The 14,730-nt window shown below is 39.7% G+C and overlaps 1 pseudogene; it reads right to left on the reverse strand.

The window, feature by feature from the left end:
* Window positions 1–12,081: 12,081 nt before the first annotated feature.
* LOC118025126 lies at window positions 12,082–13,858 on the reverse strand (annotated as a pseudogene).
* Window positions 13,859–14,730: the final 872 nt, after the last annotated feature.

A 14,730-nucleotide genomic window follows, 5' to 3' on the forward strand; every position in this document is an offset into this window, starting at 1 on the left:
GTAGCTCAGTCATTAAGCGTCTGCCTTCAGCTCAGGTCATGATCCCAGGATTCTGCGATTGAGCCCTGCATGGGCTCCCCGCTCAGTGGGAAGCCTGCTACCCCCTCTCCCACTCACCCTGCTTGTGTTCCTGCTCTTGCTATCTCTGTCTCTGTCAAATAAATAAATAAAATCTTTAAAAAAAAGATTATTAAAAAAATAATAAAATAAAATAAGATGTTTAATTTAGAAAAAAAAATTAACTGTAAGAAGAAATGTACACACTCTGTGTGAATAAAGCTATAAAATGAAACTGAAGAACCCAAAAGAGAATTGGAGCTGATAAAAAGCAGACTTCTTTTTTTTAAAAGCTTTTATTTATTTATTTGACAGAGAGAGACACAGCGAGAGAGGGAACATAAGCAGGGGGAGTGGGAGAGGGAGAAGCAGGCCTCCTGCAGAGTAAGGAGCCCAATGTGGGGCTCAATCCCAGGACTCTGGGATCATGACCTGAACTGAAGGCAGACGCTTAATGACTGAGCCACCCAGGTGCCACAAGCAGATTGTTTTTAGATAAGAAGACCCCAAATCATAAATATACCCATTTTCACTAAGTAATCTATAAGTTTAACGTTATTCCAATAAAAATACCAACAGATCTTTCCTTGAACCATCGAAATGAGTTTAGTCATTGGAAGATAAAAAGCAAGAATATCCAGGAAAAATCTAAAAAGGAAGAAATCTGAGGGTAATTAGCATTACCAAATATTAAACTGTATTATAAAGCTATGGTGATTAAAACAATGTGGTTCTGCTGTGTGGCAGGTCAATGGAACAGACTAGAATGTCCAAAAATCAAATATGTGTGTGAATGTAGCATATTTTAAAGCTGGTGTTAAGATTAGTTGGGAAAAAATGGATTATTCAATAAATGATGTTAAATGACTCGGGGACCTATCTGAAAATATTTAAGCTTGTGTCATGCATCACACTTGACACCAAATAAATTCCAGGTGGACCTAAGACTTATGTGTAAAAATAAGGAAATCACAGAAGTACATGGAGAAAAAGTGGGACATTTATTTTTATAATCTTAGTATAGGGAAGGACTAAATAGAGCTCTCAATCAGAAAGCATGAAAGAAAACCATTTTTTAAAATATTGACTATTTTATTATTTTTAAAAAATATTTTATTTATTTATTTGAGAGAGTGAGTGGAAGAGAGCAGAGAGAGAATCTGAAGCAGACTCTGCACTGAGCGCAGAACCCGATGTGGGGCTCAATCCCACAACTGTGAGATCATGACCTGAGCCGAATCCAAGAGTCAGACGCTTAACTGACTGAGCCACTGAGGCACCCTGAAAATATTGACTATTTTAAAGAAAATTATCTTTGTAGCAAAAACACCACAACAAGGTCAAGAAACAACACACTGGGGAAATATTTGCAACAAAATTCAAAGACAAATAGTTAACTCCTTATTTTTAAAAATAAAGTTTCTACAAATCAAAGAGAAAAATTCTAAGCTCCTAAAAAGAAAATGGGCAAAAGATCCAAATACAGAAGAACATAGAAAAGGAATTTAAAATAGTTCCTGAACATACAGAAACTTCAGTCATGATATAGAAGTGTCAGTTAAAAAATATAAGACATTACTCTTTTTCACTTATTAGATTGAAAAAAATCATTAAGGTCAAACCTAATGGTTTTACTGTTTGGCAGGGGGAAAGCACTATCATACATTGCCATAAAGTTCTGTCAAGAACAATCTGGCAGAAGCTGTGAACAAAAATTTTTTTAAAGATTTTATTTACTTATTTGACAGAGAGAGCACAAGTGGAGGGAGCAGCAGAGGGAGAGGGAGAAGCAGGCTCCCCGCTGAGCAAGCAGCCTGATGTGGGACTTGATCCCAGGACCCTGGGATCATGACCTGAGCTGAAGGCAGACACTTAACTGACTGAGCCACCCAGGCAGCCCAACTGTGAAAATTTTAAATGCACATATCCGTGAGGCACCTGGGTGGCTCAGTCAGTTCCGTGTTGGACTCTTGATTTCGGCTCAGTTCATGGCGTCGGGGTCACAGATCAAGACCCTGCATTGGGGCTCCACACTCGGTGGGGAGTCTGCTTCTCTCCCTCTCCCTCATTCTCCATCTCCCTCTGCCCCTCCCCCAGCTCTTGCTCTCCCACTCTCCCTCTCAAATAAATAAATAGATATTTTTTAAAAAATAAATAAATGCACATATCCCTTTATCGAGCAATTCCTCTTTTAGAAATTTATTCTACGTAAATGCTCAAACATGTATGAAATGACTTCTGTACAGTTAATTGAAGTTCACTTTATTTCTAATAGCAGAAGACTGCAAAATAGTAGATATCCACTGTAAAGGGTCAACTTGATTAACTTAGGGCATATCAACACATTGCAACACTATGAAGCTATACAGAACAAGAGATCTCTATATGTATTGATGGGAGACCATTTCTACATTGTATATAGAACAAAGCAACATGTGCAAAAATGCCTATCTTTTGCTTATAGAATTGATATAGGTATGTGCTTGTAAATGCATTAAATATTTTTGAAGCATACTAAAAAATTGGTAATAGTGTTTGGCTCTAGGGAAGGACAAATGAGCATCAGGGGAACACAGATGAGTAAAAGACAGCTTTTGCTTTTTGTGACTTTTCAATTTTATATAATGTAATGATTTCAAGTATTTACTGATGTGATTTTTGCCCTGTGTGTGTGTGTGTGTGTGTGTATTTTTGATGTAACAGTTTTATGACTTACTTTCTTAGTTTTGTATGGGGAGTGGGGAGGGATAAATTTTGAAAAATACAAAAAGTTAAAAAATAATATTATAATAAACCTTTGCCAACTAGGATTTGTAAGTACTAACACTTTTTTCATAGTTGCTTCTAGCTTCCTTTTAAAATAAAAGAAATAAAATGCCTTAGCAAAATTTGAATTCCTTTTTCTTCTCTTTCCCATCCAATTTCTCTCCCCTTTCCCCAGCAGCAAAAACCATCATGATTTGGGTGGGTGCCCTTTTAAGCTATCAGTTAATATTTTTACATATGCACATGGCAGCATCATTACCCTTAGGAGTGGCAAAGCATGAAGTGAAGGTGGAGAGCAAGGCTTGGGAAATCATGTGACCGTGGCATTTAATTTCTTTGGTAACAATAATAATTATAGGGATGCCTGGGTGGCTCAGTTGGTTAAGCGTCTGCCTTCAGCTCAGGTCTTGATCCCAGGGTCCTGGGATCGAGTCCCACATCGGGCTCCTTGCTCAGTGGGGAGCCTGCTTCTCCCTCTGCCAGCTCTGCATGCCGCTCCCCCTGCTTGTGCTCTCTCTCTCTGACAAATAAATAAATAAAAATCTTCAAAAATTATAATTATAAAAATTGAAGAGTAAACTGGCTTTTTCTAATAGCGCCAGGAAGTATAGACAGTGAAAAAATTGACATTTGAGAGAAAAACTATCCAGCTGAGAAGATCCACAGAAAACCCCAAAGCCTTCACAGTTTGGGAAGAGTTCCTCATCCCCTGGAGTTGCTGGGCAGCTATGGCTCAGCACCAAGCCAAGGGCCTGAGTGTTCAGTGCCAATTCAATCTGCAACCACACCATATCCCTTACACTATGGGAAGGGCACTGTGTGGAAGAAGTGAGACCTTGAGATATGGAATAAGGACATTTGGGCAGATGCTGAGTGAGAACATTGGATGCCCAAATATCTTTGACAGGTTGGACACACTATGACTAGGGGAACCAGACTTCCCAAACAAAAAAGCCTTTGTAGAACTGAACAACTGCAGTTAGGCTAGCTGCCTCACACTCTGATGCTGATTTTCCTCAGAACCAACCCATCTTGTGGTAAGCTAGATCCCAATGTAGTCCAGATGCAGAAGTGAAGGCCTATTCTAGGAGGAGACAGCCACGCAAAGTTCCAGCACCTCATCAGTGTATGTTGGCAGAGCCTGGGGAGCAAGTTTGGGAGTGTATACTAAGGATGTTCAATGAAGGAGAATGCAACAGAAAGCTCAATCTGGCTGAAATCATTGACAGCTGGAATTGAAGGCATTGGCTTGGGAGTGGGGGTATCTGAAAGGGAAGAAGTGGAAAAGTGGAAAAATTAGAAAATCCTCAAACAAGGTGACAACCATCATTATATATAATAATTCAATCAATATTAGAGAGCTTATCCTATACCAGTTCCTGGGCTTGGTGCTGGTAACATAAATATAACACAGTTCCTGGTTTTATTTCTTTTTTATTTTTTAAGATTTTATTTATTTATTTGACAGAGAGAGACACAGCAAGAGAGGGAACACAAGCAGGGGGAGTGGGAGAGGGAGAAGCATGCTCCCCACAGAGCAGGGAGCCTGATGTGGGACTCCATCCCAGGACCCTGGGATCATAACCTGAGTCAAAGGCAGTCGCTTAACCGACTGAGCCACCCAGGCTCCCACACAGTTCCTGGTTTTAAATAGATCATAATCTACTGGCATAATAAGAGACAAAAAGATAATTATGATTCTATGAAGTGAAATGAGAAAACAATTGCATGGGCCATATGGAAACACCAAGAAGAGGTACTTTTGAAGTCAGTGAGGATTGGATTTATTCCTAAATAAGGTGGCACTTGAATTGAGCCTTATTACTAATTCTTACTTTGAAATAATCTCCAATTTACAGAAAAGTTGCAAGTATAGTAAGTTGCCAATATTATGCCCATCATCCTATAATACTTGAGTATGTTTTACCTACCAACAAGGACATTGTCCTAAATAATCAAAATACAACCATCAAAATCAGGACATTAATATTTATACATGATCACCATCTAATCATTAGATGCCATTAAAATTATGTTGATTGTCCCAGTAATGCCCTTTATAACAAAAAATCCAGTTTAGAATCATTATTTGAACTTAATTTCTTACATCTCTAGTCTCCTTAAACATGGAAGAGAGGAAGGAAAACAGTTCAGTTGGGTACTTTTTGGGTACCTATGGTACATTAAGATGGCTAGCAAGCAACTGTACACAATAAAAATATTTTGAGCTCTGATAAAAATTATACTCTTTTCTACTAAAATGTAATCAAATGAGTGTGTTGGTTATCACTACTAAAATTAATTTTTTTGAAAAATTTTAGTAAAGAGGTAAGAGAAAAAGAGGTAAACAGCTTCACTTGTGACAAGCTAACATTTTCACTGTGAACAGCTAGACAAAGCAATTATAATATACAAGGCATTAGAAAGCTGAGGCAACCAGCTTTGCTTTGCTTTAAACAAATCAGAGATTGGCAAAGACAAATTGGATAGCTCAACATGTCAAACCTATCCTTGGGTCAGCTAAGTCTCTAATTGGATTAAGATAATCGGCTGCTATTATATCCACCTTGCAAAAAAAGTGTGAATTATTTTGAGAAGACAGTATCATCTAGATCCATTAGTTTTTTCATACACAGTGTCTGGCATTTAATTGAAAATTACCTGTCATGCCAAAATACAGGGCACATGACCAAAGACCTAGAGGAAAGAAAATACAATATAAATAGACCAAAGGTAATCCAAATATTGGAATTATCACCAAGGGCTGGGAAAAAAGCTATTACTTATATGATTAAGAAAATAGAGAAAAAGAGGGGCGCCTGGGTGGCTCAGTTGTTAAGCGTCTGCCTTCGGCTCAGGTCATGATCCCAGGGTCCTGGGATCGGGCCCTGCGTTGGGCTCCCTGCTCTGTGGGGAGCCTGCTTTTCCCTCTCCCACTCCCCCTTCTTGTGTTCCCTCTCTCGCTGTGTCTCTCTCTGTCAAGTAAGTAAATAAAATCTTTTTAAAAAAAAAGAAAAGAAAAGAAAATAGAGAAAAAGAGGAAGAAAATAAATGAAAAGATGAAGAAAACCATCAAAGAATTAAATCTATAGAAAGATGGTAATAGGAATTATAGAAGTAAGTAATATGATAACAGAAATTAAACACATGATAGATAAATTTAATAGAAAATTAGATACAACAAAAGAGAAAATTAGTGAACTAGAAGACTGATGAAAATATTTAGATCGAAGCATACAGAGGGAAAAAGAAGAGCAAAAATTCAGATAAAAGAGTAACCTTCACATGAGACACAGTGAAAATGTCAAATGTAGATTCATTTGGGAACCTACAGTGATGTGAGAGAGTTTAAGGGAGATATTTTCTTTAAGAGATAATGCTTGAAAAATTCCAAAAACAATAACGCAAAGAAAAAGTCCCAGATTTATGACATTCTGTGAATCCCAAGCAGGATAAATGTAACAAATATACACAGGCACATCATATTAAACTGCTAAACACCAAAGACAAAGAAAAAAATCTTAAAATAAGCCAAAGGAAAAAAAGACATATTACCTAAAAAAAATTAGGTATAATTGACATATAACATTATATTAGTGTCAGCTATACAACATAATAGTTTGATATTTGTATATATTATAAAATGATCCCCATAATAAGTCCAATTAACGTCAATCACCATATATTGTAACAAGAGTTTTTTTTCATAATGAAAACTTCTAAGATTTACTCTCTCAGCAACTTTCAAATATACAATACAGGGGCGCCTGGCTGGCTCAGTCAGTTAAGCGACTGCCTTCGGCTTAGGTAATAATCCTAGAGTCCTGGATCAATCCCGGTGTAGGGCTCTCTGCTCAGTGGGGAGTCTGCTTCTCCCTCTCCCTCTGCCCCTCCCCCCCCGCTTGCACATGCTCTCTCTCTCAAATAAATAAAATCTTTTTTTTTAAGATTTTATTATTTATTTGAGAGAGAGAATGAGATAGAGAGAGCATGAGAGGGGGGAGGGTCAGAGGGAGAAGCAGGCTCCTTGCTGAGCAGGGAGCCCGATGCGGGACTCGATCCCAGGACTCCAGGATCATGACCTGAGCCGAAGGCAGTCGCTTAACCAACTGAGCCACCCAGGCGCCCACAAATAAATAAAATCTTAAAAATATATACAAAACACTATTATTAACTGGAGTCATCATGCTGTGCATTATATCCTGTGACTTATGTATTTTATAGCTAGAGGTTTGTACTTTTTAACTCCCTTCACACATTTCACTGACCACCCCCAGCCCCCACCTCTGGCAAGCACCAATCTATTCCCTATATACATGAGCTTGTTTTTTGTTTGTTTTAGTTTCCACTCTAAGTGAGATCATACAGTATTTGTCTTTCTCTGCTTGACTTATTTAGAACTCCATGAGCTTCCTGGATATGGCTCCCTGTTTCTCTAGATTAGGATGTTTTCAGCCATTATTTCTTTGAATAAGGTTTCTGCCCCTTTCTCTCTTCTCTGGCACTCCTATATGAATATTGGTCTGCTTGATGTTGTCCCATAAATCCCTTAAGCTATCTTCATTCTTTTCCATTCTTTTTTCTTCTTGCTACTCAGCCCTGTCTTTGAGTTTGTTGATCCTTTTTTCTGCCTGATCAAGTGTGTTGTAAACCCTTCTATTGAAATTTTCAGTTCAGTTATATTTTTCAGTTCTGTGATTTTTGTTTGATACTTTCATATATTTTCTATATCTTTATTGAAATGTTCCCTTTGTTCATGCATTGTTCTCCTGATCTTGGTGAGTATCTTTATAACATTATTTTTAATTCTCTATCAGCAAATCACATCTATTTCATTAAGCTCTGTTTCTGGGGTTTTGTTCTGTTTGGTACATATTCCTCTGTTTCTCCATTTTCCTTGACTGTATTGGTTTCTGTGCATTAGATAAAACAACTACCTCTTGGGTGCCTGGGTGGCTCAGTTGGTTAAGCATCTGCCTTTGGCTCAGGTCATGATTTCAGGGTCCTGGGATAGAGTCCCACATTGGGCTCTCTGCTCAGCAGAGAGTCTGTTTCTCCCTTTCCCTCTCCCTCTATGCTCTCATTCTCTCTCTCTCTCTCAAATAAGTAAATAAAATATTTTTTAAAAAATTAAAAAACCCAACTACCTCTTCCAGTCTTGGTCTCATGTAAGGAATGAAACTTATTGTTCAGGCCTGGCCCAAGCTCTTGATTGTCTCTCAAACCTTGTGGTTGTCTACACTACTTTCTTTGTTCTCTGTGGCTCATAGTAGTTGAGGGTGTTCCAAGACCTGTCAGTGTCCCAGAAGAGAGGATCTCAGTCAGCTCCTAGATGCAGGCTGATTGAAACCCACACCCTCAGGCAGCAGCTTTTAAAAATCTTTTAAAGATCTCTTTCTGGGGTCCCTGGGTGGCTCAGTCATTGAGCGTCTGCCTTCCGCTCAGGTCATGATCCCAGGGTCCTGGGATTGAGCCCCGCATTGGGCTCCCTGCTCAGCAGGAAGCTGCGTCTCCCTCTCCCACTCCCCCTGCTTGTGTTCCTTCTTTCACTGTCTCTCTCTCTCTGTCAAATAAATAATTAAAATCTTTAAAAAAAAAAGATCTCTTTCCGGAAAAGACAGGGAGATGGCTGTTTCTGTCTGCTCCCTCTGTACTGAGCCCTGGGTGGATAGCTGGCTAAGAATGGTTTCTTTATTTGCTACAGTCCTGTGGGATCTGCAAATTCCAGCCCTGCTGGCCACCAGAGCCATGCAATGAAGACATGCATCCTCTGGACATAAGCCACAAAAACCAGGGCACCAGACATGTGCACAAGCTCCTTCAAGGGAGCAACCTTGAATGAGCCAGAGGGAGAATGTGGAGATGGTGCTCACTGGTCTCACCCGTCTCTAGGGAAGATTGGCCAACTCCTAGATTTATGCTAAATTAGAAGCCTGACTCTCAGGCAGCAGCTTTTAAAGTGTGCGAATAGGACTTTTTCAGGGATAGAGTAGGAGATGGGCATTTCTGTCCACTCTCCCTGTGTTGAGCCCTGGAGGAAACAGCCACAGTAAGTCGTTGTGAGCCTATTAAGAATTGTTTATTTATTTGCCATAGTCTTTGGGGTCTTTTGGAGGCAAGCCCTATTGGCATTCAGAGCTAGGTGTTTTGGGGGCCCATCTTTCTGACGGACATCTGAAAAGTTTGCACATTAGATGTTGGGCACAAACCCTTTACTCCTCAGGGACATGCTGGGAGCTGCAAGTTCCCTTCCAATTGTATGCTGTGGTGCTGGATGTGGGGATTACGGTGAGAGTCTGTCTCAGCTTTTTCTACTCCTATGGACGCATTTTCTTATTTGCCAGATACATAGAAGTTACTTGGCTAGTTTCTAGATTTCTTTCAAAGGAAATTGTTCTTTGTGTAGCTGTAGATTTAGTGTGTCCATGGGAGAAGGTGAGCTCAGGTGCTTCCTATGTTGCCATCTTAGACTAGAAGTCTATTTTTTTTATTTTTTATCTTTTCCCCCAAATATTTTACTTATTTATTTGTCAGAGAGAGAAAGAGAGAAAGAGCAAGCACAAGCAGGGGGCAGAGGGAGAAGCAGGCTCCCTACTGAGCAAGGAGCCCAATGTGGGACTCAATCTCAAGACCCTGGGATCATGACCTGAGCCGAAAGCAGAGGCTTAACCAACTGAGCCACCCAGGCATCCCTCTATTTTTTTCTTAAATGGGTTTTGTTTATTCCCATTCTTTCATTTTTACTAATAAAAGTATCTAATGCTATGAATTGTCCTTTGATCATTACTTTAAATGTATCCATAGCTTCCATTATCTATTAAGTCCTTAAGCTATAATATGTGCTCTGATCTACCATGATACTTTTTAAAAGTATTTTCAGACTTAGAGTTCACTAAGTCTTTTTGGTGATGGTTTTATTTATTTATTTATTTTTAAAGATTTTATTTATTTATTTGACAGAGAGAGACACACAGCAAGAGAGGGAACACAAGCAGGGGGAGTGGGAAAGGGAGAAGCAGGCTTCCCACTGAGCAGAGAGCCCAATGAGGGGTTCGATTCCAGGACCATGACCTGAGCCAAAGGCAGATGCTTAACCAACTGAGCCACCCAGGCGTCCCTTGGTGATGGTTTTAGATCAACATTTTTTCTGTCATTAGCTTCCTTCTCTCTTCTCTGCAGTTGTTCTCAGTCTGCCTTTGCTTCAGAAAGACTTGAATTGGGGCAAGAATGGGGTACGAGTATAAGGAATCACACTCTGGTTTTTGGTGTTTTTATTTTTTACTTATGGTATTTTGAATGTGTCTATTGAGGCCATAGAGGCAAAGGCTTAAACTGCAGCCAATCTGAATCTTGACAGAATGCTTTGTGATCCTTCCAGAGCATAGGAGGATGGGCGGTATTGCTAGAAGGCCATGTCCCACTTGCCTCTGTCTCCCCTGGGAGGCTGTCACAGGGACAGTGTCTCTTTAGCTCACAAGTTTTTTGTTTTGTTTTTTTAGTGCATGTGCATGTGAGAGAGAGAGAGAGAGAGAGAGCAAGGTGGGGGGAGGTGGGGAGGAAGGAGAGAGGAAGAGGGAGAGAGAGAATCTTAGGCAGGCTCCACTCAGCACAGAGCCCAACACAGGACTCTGTTCCACAACCCTGAGATCACCACCTGAGCTGAAATCAAGAGTTGGATACTTAACCAACTGAGCCACCCAGGTGTCCCTAGCTCATAAGTTTTGATGATGTATATGGCTTGCTGACCTAACCTCTCAGCTACAGACTATAAAACCATTAACTATCCTCTAGAATAGGCTCCTGAGCAACAACATAACCTACAATTCACATCTGAAGTCACCAGACTTTTTTTGCTTCATTGTTTTTGCTGGTGTTTGGGACAAGGACCATAAATCCCTTACCTCACAGGCACTCAAAATATAAATCAAAATCATCTGTGGCTCTACATATACTAAAGCCACAATATGAGATCTTCCCAGAACACTCTTAGTCTCTTCAGAGTTATAGACTTTATTGGTAATAAGCAATGCACACATTTCACTTGGCAAAATAAACAATGCTGGGCTCTTGAAGGAGGCATTCAATAGAACTTTCATTTTCCTAGTAGGTCCAAATAGCCTGTTTAACTGAGAAACAATGGCCTCCTCAAATAATTCCTTTTAAATTTCCAGTCCAATAAGTAGTCCTCTAAATGTGTCTTTATCTTACCCTGGGCCTTAACCTATTTTTATAAATTTTCAATCTTGCCCCATCCCATAAAGGCTGAAAGCCAAATCCAGGATGCACATTCTCCTGGGACCAATTAACATTGATTGTCCCATGGATAGGCAGCTGCTTACCTGATATGGCACTCATGTGAGCCTAAAATTCCACTACAAAATAGGGGCGCCTGGGTGGTTCAGTCAGTAAAGCATCCAATTCTTGGTTTCGGCTCAGGTCACGATCTTGCATTTGGGGACTCGAGCCCCACGGCCGGCTCTGTGCTCAGCGCAGAATGTGCTTCATTCTCTCTCCCTCTCCCTCCTGCTCATTCTCTCTCTCAAATAAATAAATAAAATCTTTATAAAAAATTCCACCACAACACAAACAGGCAAATAAAACAAAAAACCCTATCAAGTGCAGCTGCCTACCTACACGCCTGATGTCTGTTGATCTTATTATCACAGATTGGGTGCTTTCATTGCTTTACAATCCAGAGGCCCAAACCCTCCAAGCAAGCCATTGTTTCAAGCAAATATAGTTAATGCTGAGACCTACAGCAACCCAAGTAGGTACCCACTTAAAAAAAAATGCCTAATTCCCATTTCCGAGATGACACTGTCCTGGCCAAGAACTCATGGTTGTAGATGACTTTGCCTCAGACAACAACACCCCTGCCCAAGACCTTGCTGTGATAGATAACTTTGCCTCCTGTGCTAGAGAACTTTGGCCCCAAACACTAAAACCTCTGCTTCAGTAACATCCATGGACTGTATCTCCTAAGGAGCAAATTGAACACAGGAAACTTTTGCTTTTTCTTCTTTTGATATTAGAGATTCTGTTTCTGAGCTCACTGTCTGCCTAGCCCATGATCCTGGTATACTGCTTGCTTTCTGCCAAATTGTATACCCCTATACTCCCATGCCTAAAGGAAAATCTGATAGAAGTTACTACTATCTATGCTATTCTAAAAATCAGTGGAGATTATTGCTTTCCCCCAAAGGCATCTATCTCATATTAGTCAACCTCATGATTCCCTGGGGAAAGGACAACTCACTTGCAATGCCTTCTACTAATCCTTCTAGTTGTCCACCATGACCTCCTGCCCTGCATCTCTGACATAATCACTCATTCCCCTTGGTCACATACAAATACTACTAGTGTGTGCGTGTGTGTGTGTGCATTCAAGCCTTCTTTCCATGACAATTCACTTCTTTTCCATTTCAACTTTTTATTAAGTGTAACATACATATTTAAAAGTATACATATCACAAGTGTATGGCTCAACACATTTTCATAAACATACTTGTGTTACTACCAATAAAAATAAGACATTAAATATTCCAACAGATTAACAGCCCTCCCCTTTTGCCTTCTAGACAACATTTCCCCATTACCTCCATAAATTAAAATAAATTAAATCCTGGGTGTATTTTAATGTTTCTCCAGGTATCTGGAGGCTTCATCAGTGTTTACAGTTTCCTTGCAGATGTTTCAAATCATCCTATAATATCATGTACCATGAACTGGTCTCATTGTTCATCAGCACATTCTTCCCATGGTCACATTTTTTTGGCCAGCAGAACCACTGAAACTGGCTTGCCACTGGTTAACTTTTTTTTCCTCATTGGTTAACTTTGAATCCAAATTGTTTTTTTCCAATTTGCCTCTGTTTCAGATATGGATGCCTACTGATACTGAAGACAATAAACAATTCATAGATTCCAGGTAATAGATCCTTGTCATTTTTCCAAATCATTCTTGACCTGCAATGTGCCGGGTGTACCAAGGTCTGCAGGTTCCAGTGGAGAACCTTGAGCGCCAAGTCCATGCCAATGGTGGCTTGGTAGTGCGAGGAATTCTAGTGCATGTAGTGCTTGATGATGCTGGTCTTGTCTATGCCCACATCAGTGAACACTAGCAGCTTGTGTAAGGGCTCCTGTGCAAGGTCTGCACCCTGGCAGCTGGCCTGTTGTGCTGGGCAAGGCTGGGGAAACACAGCTGGGGTTTGGCACTGGAGAAACTCAGGGAGTAAGTGTGTTCATACATTTTTTTTTTTTTTTGTATTCTTTATTTTGGTTCATACATTCATCAGCTGGACTTCACTACAAAGTAGTTTTTCAAGAAGATATTAGAGAACTATGTCCCCTAGGTTATTTGATAAGAGTGTTTGCTTATTGGGGCACCTGGATGGCTCAGTTGGTTAAGTGTCTGCCTTCAGCTGAGGTCATGATCTCAGGGTCCTGGGATCCAGCCCCTCATCGCCTCCCTGCTCAGTGGGGAGGCTGCTTCCCCCTCTCCCTCTACTTTTCTTCTTTTTTCCCCTCCCTTTCCCCCCCACCTCCTGCTCATGCTTGCACTCTCTCTCAAATAAATAAATAAAATCTTTTTTAAAAAGTGTTTGCTTATTTACTTTATAGTCAAATGACATCTTGGTTTGGTAAAATATACCGATGTAAAACTTAATATTCCCCAGAATTCTGTATGCATTGCTTTACTTCTTCTGGCATTGAACATAGTGATAGTGAAGGCTGAAGCCTTGCTGGTGAACCTGGGTTCTCTTCTCTGTTCCAAGATCCCACTAAATTCATCCTAACTGAATGTCTTAGACATGGATTCACATGTAGTCAAAGGTGCATCCAGCTCTGTTGAGCTTCATCTTAGTCTCCCAGCTCATCTTAGATGACTGGAAAATGTCTAACTCTGGTGTTCCTTTCCCTTCTTGATGAAAATAGTCATTGTCTGAAAGGGTTTCTACTAATGCTCTGGCTGTTTTCCTCCAAAACTATATTAAAGAGAATTTTCTGGATTTTTTTCAATTCACCTTCTTATTCATAACTGCTTATAGAAAAATAAAGTGACCATTCTGGTGAGTTCTTAGGATGCTAGCTGAGCAGTTAGAAAAGCTATAATTCCTCCAACTGAAGAGTGTAAAAGTAGTCCATGAAGATCATGAGATTTTGAGGAAACGGATAATAAAATTTGCCTTCTTCATTTTCATTATGGAAATTGTGTCATCAGTGATGATGTTTTCTTTTCTTTTTTAAATTTTTAAAGTAAGCTCTAGGCCCAACATGGGCTTAAACTCATGACCCTGAGATCAAGAGTTGTGTGCTCTACCAACTGAGCCAGCCAGTGCCCCAATCTTTTCTAAGTAATAAAGGTTTTCTGGCTACATCCTGAGAAATTTCCATTGTTGTTATTGTTCTTATTGTTAAAAATAAAAGTATTGCAATTTTTCCCAATTTAAAACTGGAAGAAAATCTATCCATGAACTATGCACAGAGTAAATAACAAACTGTGCACAGAGTGATTAACAAATTAATGTTCCTAAATAACCCTTAAGTAACATCTATGAAGATCATTTAGGAAGAAGCAAAGACTAACTTGATTTTCTAACATCCCAACAAGTTTCTTACCTTGCAAAGTTTTTCAAAGGCATATTTTTATAGAATTAAAGATATCATTGATTATACAATGAAAAACATCTTTGTAGTATGGTCCAGTTGCCATGATTCAGGTGAGACTTGGAAAAGATTTAAACATCCTTGTGTCATTCCTCTGAAAAGATTTCATACTGGTCATCTAAGAGGTGTTGACAAAGCTCAGAAGTAAACTGGCCACTCAAAAAATGTCATCAGGACTGTATAAAGGGCCTTATTCAAGTCTCTTACTGTTTGGGTGGTTTCAAGATTGTGGGATTCAGGG

Source organism: Mirounga leonina, unplaced genomic scaffold, assembly GCF_011800145.1.
Source record: "Mirounga leonina isolate KUSES-001 unplaced genomic scaffold, KU_Mleo_1.0 Mir_200, whole genome shotgun sequence".
Lineage (NCBI taxonomy): Eukaryota > Metazoa > Chordata > Mammalia > Carnivora > Phocidae > Mirounga > Mirounga leonina.